A 7,735-nucleotide genomic window follows, 5' to 3' on the forward strand; every position below is an offset into this window, starting at 1 on the left:
TGGGATACTCTGATATGAAACTGTTTTGAAAAAATTTTGTAATAAGTAATGGTTTTTGGATGCTTGAAATTTTTTTAATATTTTATGAATTTTATGGATGTTACAAGTTGGTATCAGAGCCTTTGTTTGAGTGAATTGGAGGAACACTCGTGTGAATCCAGTCTCAACCTAAGGAAAAGATTTTCAAAATGATTTTCAAATGGTTTTCAAAATACTAAAGGTGGATGCAAAGTGTACGATCAACTGAAGCCAGTAAGTAGACCCCCAAATACCATACGGTTATTTGATATTGTGATATGTTAGAACAACATGCTAGTGATCGGCTAGGGATCTTCAGGAATTACATGATAGAATTGTCTGATTATATGATGCCTGATAGCCTAGGGTTTTCCTTATATGAAATTGACATCATTGTTGTAGTTTTTTAGTGTATATGCATCACGGTTGTATATAACTAAGATCTTTTAGCCTGAGAATGTTTGGTTTAGCCTTATTTCATGTTCTTGTCTGATGAAGGGCTTAGGGTAAGATCAGATATTTGAATGTCTATAGGGTCCAGCGTTATGTATGGCCAGCATACACGAGTGCTGCAGGGTTGGTGGAAGTTTCATGGATGATTTGTGCGGGGTCAATCAGCCAGTTATGAGATATTTAGCCTTCCTCTAGGAGTTAGGATTGAGTGCTCGCCTATGCTTATGTATATTTTTAGGGCGTTGTGATATGATACTTGAGACAAATATGGGTAGGTGTGGAATGTAGTATGGGCCCGTACTACTGAAAGCATAGGACCCATACGCATAGCAAGGAAGTCACAACCCCTAGGGATTTGTTGGGAGTTGGTTCTCCGTTATTATATGGAATGTCTGATATCTTCCTGGTATATTTTCAGCATGGTGGTTATGAGGCGATTTGTGACCGGATCCGGGTCGGGATCAGGAGAAGGCAGTCAGGGTGGACCAGCAGTGCCCGAGACCATTGGTCAGATGAGATCAAATGAGTTGGATGTCAGGATTAGGGAGATCCTGCATGATGAGGTTGCTACACTGTTTCGGGCTCAGTTGCCGGAAATTTTTGGGTATATCAAGACCGCTATGGTTGAGTACTTTGATGAGCGATATGCAGCCATTGCTGAGACGGCTGTCGCTGCAGATTCCGCAACCGTAGCAGCTGCAGGTGGTGAGGCCAGTCGGGCTTTTCATCATCGAGACTTCTATAACACGAAGCACCCGACTTTCGATGGGATTCAGGACCTGATCATAGCCATGAGGTGGCTATCTGACATTGAGGGATGCTTTTTCACATGCTCATGTCCTACTAACCAGAAGGTTATGTGTGCTCTGAACCTGATGAGGTCCGGAGCGAAGGACTGGTGGAGATTGATGACGGGGTCGTATTATGATGAGCAGAGAGTTGCGGTTACTTGGGATCAGTTCAGGGAGATGTTCCACTCCCGCTACATTCTACGGGTTGAGCGAGAGAGGCTGGCACAAGAGTTTTTGGATTTGATATAGGGATTGGAGTCGGTAACGGAGATCACCAGTATGTTTACTGAGAGGGCGATGTTTTTCCCGGATTTTGCTTCCGAGAAGGCTCAAATGACACGTTATTTGAGCATGCTCAAGACCGACATCAGAGAGTTTGTTGCTACCCAGCGTTGTGATACACTACTGGATTTACAAGAGGCCTCTAGGCGGCTTGAGCTTGAGATTGAGTTGCAGGTGAGAGAGCATAGGCAGGCCCCGACGCAGTGACTGCCTGCGCCGAAGCGGTCCAAGACCGCCGATTCTAGGTCTGAAGGCCAGCGCGGTCACACTTGTGGGAAGTGCGGGAAGGGTCATTCTGGAGTTTGTCAATCCAATAGTGTGTGCCGCAAGTGCGGCAAGGTGGGGCACTATGCGAGGGATTACCGCCAGTTAGCCTCGGTTCAGGATATGTGGATTTGTTACTACTGCAATCAGGTTGGTCATGTGAAGACCAACTGTCCAGTGCTTGCTGCCAGGCCAACGCAGGCTCCAGTACCTGCTACACTGAGGATTACTAACGGGAGTCAGGGTAGAGTAGAGCCCCCGAGGGCTCAGGGACGCGCCTTCTAGCTCACAGCCGAGGAGGTCAGCACAGCACTAGATGTGGTTGCTGGTATGTTTATATCCCTTATCTTATTGATTATATTTATTTTATGCTTATATGTTTGTACCTATGATAGGTACGTTCTTAGTGAACTCTCTGCCTGCTCTTGTATTATTTGACTCTGGAGCGAGTCGGTCATTTGTCTCTCGATTGTTTAGTAGGGAGTTCGGTTTGCCCTCAGGAGAGCTTTGTGTTGTACCCTATATAAATACCTTAAGAGCCTAGGCTTGGCCTCTTTACCAGCCCCCAAACCTCCTAAAACCATAAATCGTCCCTTAAGCTTTCTTGGTTGTGTTCTTGAGCCCTTGAGAGGATTTTAGTGGGTGTTTTGCTCATTGTGAAGGAAGCTTTGAAGATTGAAGGTGCATTGCTTGGAAGTAAGGTCATAGATCCATAATCATCTCACTTGTTGCAATCCTTTGAGCTATCAAGTTCATACCTTGTCTTGTAGATGTTTAGATCTCATCATAGTTTGTTTTGTTATGCTTTTGGTCCCATTTTAGATTGATTGAAGAGTTAAGACGTTTTAAGGGCTTGTTCTTTTAGATTTGAGCTTGTGGTGGACGTTTTAACTCCTCTTTAAGCTTAAGAGCTTCATTTAGCCATGCATGAACGTAAATTTAGCAACTTTACGTGATAATCCAGCTCAAGGTAGTCAGATCCATGTTTTGGAGATATGTCTTAAGGGATTAAGTGATGAAATCACGTTTTGGGCTGAATGGGTGAGTACCCTGGGCGTACAAGCACGTACACTTAGCGTACAAGCCCTCAAGCGAGTACGCTGCATGTATGTGTTGAGTAAGCTCCGAGTACTCAGTCTGGGGGACTTCGCATGTTTGGGCCTCAGATTTGGGATATTCTTTGGTCTTTGTGGCTTGGGGCTCTGTTGGGCCACCTGAATGCAAGAGTTTGGAGTAGAGAAAATTAGTGGGCCTTAGGGTAAGGCCCATGTAAGGGTTTGGGCCTATATTAGAAAATTGGGCCATGTATGGGCCTTGAGTGTTTGTTTGGATCTTTGGACCTTTGGATTGTTGGTTTGGGCCTAGGTTTGGGTCGTGCTGAGTAAAGGGTAAAAAGGTCTTTTACCCAGTTTGGGCAATTAGTATGGACCTGATCTGATTATTGATGGATGGTTATTATGGTGATTTGTAGCGCCGGGATTTTAGCGAGGCGGCGACCAGAGATTCTTTCTGTGAGATTTGGCAATGCGAGTTGAGTTTTCCTTATTGTACTTGCGGGTCGAAGGCACTAAGGTCGGCCCTTTTGTTGAAACAAAAAGTGACCCTCTTCAGCTATAAGGAACCGCAGACTTCTGCATTTGGTGATACCGTAGAGAAGCTTCTACCGTAGACCTTTTGTGAAAGTTGATGAACCACAGAGATGGATGATGCATGAAGATAGTTTAGTTTATTTTATTGACATTGCTTGTTTACATTGTATTATCCGGTGAACCATTCATGGTAACCGTAGTCAGTTACTTTAGATTGTTTTACTCTTAAGTGTAACTTTTTGGACTCTATAAATAGAGCATCCCTTTTCATGTATTCTCACCACCACTTCCTGAACTCTTAATAAAATACTAAGATCGTTCATCCTTATCTCTATTATCTTAAGTGATAAACCGAGTCCCTTTTCACTTTAGTTGATCATCACTTACTAACTTGTATTTTGCATGCAAACCTTGATATGAATCAACTTGGTGTCTACTTGATATAACTTGTCGCTATTTATTTCCTTTATATTTCTGCAATCTAACTCTTATAACTTTTATTATTGTTGAGCTAACAAGATCCATTGAGATTAACTTTTATTCCACAACTTATTATCTTGTACTAGCGTTTGTTCAAGTTTTTCTCTCAACAATTGGTATCAGAGCCAAAGTGGTTGCTTTTAAAACGAAACTCTGATTTTAGAAAGCCTTCTATACCACTAAAGCTCATTCTTAAGAAAAACAAAAAAAACAAGGAAATATGGCACAAGCTTATTCATTGAACATTTCCAACAGTGTTGGAGGCTTGAAAAGAGCTCCAATACTTGTTGCAAGTGAATACCACCATTGGTCTCAGAGAATGGAAAGGTATCTTAAGAGGCTCGGTAGAGATGTGTGGAGGTCTGTGGAAGAAGGACCCCATGTCCATGTTCTCACTCCCATTTAAGCAGATGGTACTCAGGCACGACTAGGTGCAGGTCAGGCATCCATGAACTGACCAACAAATGATAATCTTGACAAAATGGAGAAAGACGTCGTAGCATGTTATAAAATCTCATGTGGTGTTGCTCCAGATAACTTCGACATCATCATCAACTGCAAGTTTGCCAAAGAGATCTGGGATGTGCTCAAGAATCTTTATCAGGGGTCTGAACAAGCTCAAGATAAGAAACTTACAACAACTCTCAATGATTTCACCAAATTTAAATCCTTACCTGGTGAAAGTCTTGACGATTCATTCAAAAGGTTCAACCTTATCATCACAAAACTGTCAAATGCTGGTATAGTCCGAAGTAATCATGAAACAAACCTGCAGTTCCTAAATGGTCCAGGAATACATTGGATTACGACGAAGATGATAGTCCAAGGAGACAGAAAGATCCATACTCTCTCACTGTTCAAACTTTATGGTGAACTCCAAGCCCAAGAATCAACCGTGTTAAAGGATTGTGCAGACCTGGGTGGACCACTTGCCTTGATGGCTCAAACTCCATAGTTAACAACTTATCTATACCCATATATCGCAGAGTCATCATACCAACACTCGCATGACAGCTCACCGCAGTCGTATGAAGCTGCTGCAGAACTTGATGAAGAAAAAGAGTTTTAGAATGCCATTGCCCTGGTTAGCCAACAGTTCAATAGACTCCCACCACCATCCTTTCGTAAAACCCAATAGTTCACCAAACCACCTTTCAATCGCAATTTCAACATGCATAGTAACCATCCAAGATATCCCATAAATCCTTATTATCTGTGACATCCCCAATTTCACGGCCAGAAAAGACCGATTTGTTTATGCTTTGTTTTTAAAATCAGAGTAATCTTTTAAAGAAAACAGTTGCGGAATTTGTTCCCAAAACAAAAATATGATAAGAATTTATCAAAGCATTCCTTTAAAGAAATGTATTTTCATTATATAACAAAATCTCGGGATGTCATGTTCAATACATACCAAAAGCATAAACAGAACAAAATAGACCTTACAACAGTTATTCATAACTACTGATCTATAATCCAAAATCTCTCGTCAAGTCCACCAACTTATACTCTTGTGCCATTACCTGTAATGCAAAGAAAACTGAGTGGGTCAGGCTTGGGTGCCTGGTGAGCATATAGGGTTTTCAACCCACAATAATATAATTATTACATTTAATCATCAAATAATCAACCCAATTACCCATCCCCATTATCTTCTTTATTTCTTAAGGTTTTACCCTAAGAACCAACTATCATTCATTCATTCATTCCTAAGGATTTACCTAAGGAATTGGCACGAAGTCCATTGCTGCCAAAGTTTATCTATCAGGTACTAAATCCATAGCTATCAGGCGCTAACTCCATAGTCACCAAGGTTCACTTAACAAACGCTAACTCCATAGCCGCCAAGGTTTACTCAACAAGCGCTAACTCCATAGTCGTCAAGGTTTACTCAACGTGCGCTAACTCCATAGTCGCCAAGGTTTATACAATAGGCGCTAACTCCATAGTCACCAACTATCCCATCTACCCATGTTCTACCCAACATTTTCGTAGATACAAATACTTACACAGTTTAAATCATTTAACACCTGTATAAAACATCAATTCTATGCCCATCTCAAATAGACAAACAATATATAAACACATAGCACGTATTTCATAGCAAATACTTCGTGTTTATGTTTTAGAAGAAAGTAACTACACACTCACACATAAAAACAACAATATACTTAATACATTTAAACAATACTTGTATTAGTATCGTGTTTATGAAAGGGACTATACACTCACTTGATCAAAAGATGATCGGACAACACTACGGCTTGTAGAAGTAGTATTCTTCTGTAGATCTGGAAGATCTTCACAAAAACCGGGCTTCTCGCGGGCAGAGCTTCGGCTCGGAAACTCTTTTCTTCTCGGGATCTTCGGGCTTCGGGACTTGCTTCGGGTCTCGGGATGAAACCGGGGCTTCGGGGGGTTAAAATAGAGCTTAGAGAGAGTATCGGGAGTGGGAAAGATGAGAAGGAGCAACCAAAATCGGCTGACCCTCGATTTCTATTTATAGGGTGAATTTTCTGGGTTCACCTCGTGAGTTTCTAATATTCACCTCGTGAACTGGCTCACCTCGTGAGTTTCTAATATTCACCTTGTGAACTCGATACGTCATTGCGTTCATCAGGGCCACTTGCCCTGGAAGACGTCCATCATCTGTTCACCTCGTGAGTCACTAATGCTCACCTCGTGAACTGGCTCACGTCGTGAGCCACATATGCTCACCTCGTGAGCTCTGACACAGCCTTGGGGTTCATGCCCCGAACTTTAGAAATTCATAACTTTCGCATACAAGCTCCGTTTTTGACGTTCTTTATATCCACGCGTAGGTGAGATTATGCTCTACAACTTTCGTTTAGACTCCGTTGGCTAATTTTGAACTTATTTTTATTATATTATTTTTAGTAGGCCGGGACAGGAAAACTCCGTTATAAATTCATAACTTCTTCATCCGACGTCCAATTTCGTCTGTCTTTTTACCGTTGCACTACCATTGACGAGATCTTCGATTCTCGTTTAGATTGTTTTGGCTAAAAACCGCTCGATCTCAAATCGAGTATTCGGGCTGCACACTGCTAAGTCGAAACTTCGGAAAATCATAACTTCCTCATACGAAGTCAGATTTGGGTGTTCTTTTCATGCACGCTCTCGGTTTAACGTATTCTATGACTTTCGTTTAGATCGCTAAATCCAAATATCGCTCTATTGTAAATTCACTTTTTACGTCGCGCTGTGTCGTGCCGGTTCTGTCGTGAAACTTCGACATGTAATAACTTCTTCGTTATAACTCGGATTTCAACGTTCTTTATATGTACGGAATCCTTGTAACATATACTACAACTTAGTTAAGATTATTCATTCTAAATAATCCTCTATCAAAAAGTAATTTTTGATGCTTATCGTCTCTAAATTGACTAGCCCTGATCTACGGGCGTTACAATTATCACCCCCTTAGGATGATTATGTCCCGGAATCATCAACGAAATAGGGCTTGTAAAATGATTCCAATCTTCTGACTTAAGTCAGATCTTACATCGAACTTGGTCCTCTAGACCATGTAACCAACTCATCGTAGTCGGACTCAATTTATTATGACCACTAGGGTCGGAATAACCATCATCCTACTAGCCATTACCGAAACAAGGGTAATGACATACTTGAATAAAATGGAATCAATTACTAGCTTCTTGGTAACCTTGTGACTTTCCCTGATCCAAGTGCGAGTCCTGTGCTTCCGGTAGTATATATCTCTACTACCATTCACACCTACTCATACTCGTCCCAAGTATTGTCTCGCAGTCAACCAAGTCACCATACATAAATCATATAATCATTCAACACATCAGATAACTAAACCAGGGTTTA

This window comes from Lactuca virosa, chromosome 4 (genome assembly GCF_052849685.1).
Source record: "Lactuca virosa cultivar CGN04683 chromosome 4, Lactuca_virosa_CGN04683_v6, whole genome shotgun sequence".
Classification (NCBI taxonomy): domain Eukaryota; kingdom Viridiplantae; phylum Streptophyta; class Magnoliopsida; order Asterales; family Asteraceae; genus Lactuca; species Lactuca virosa.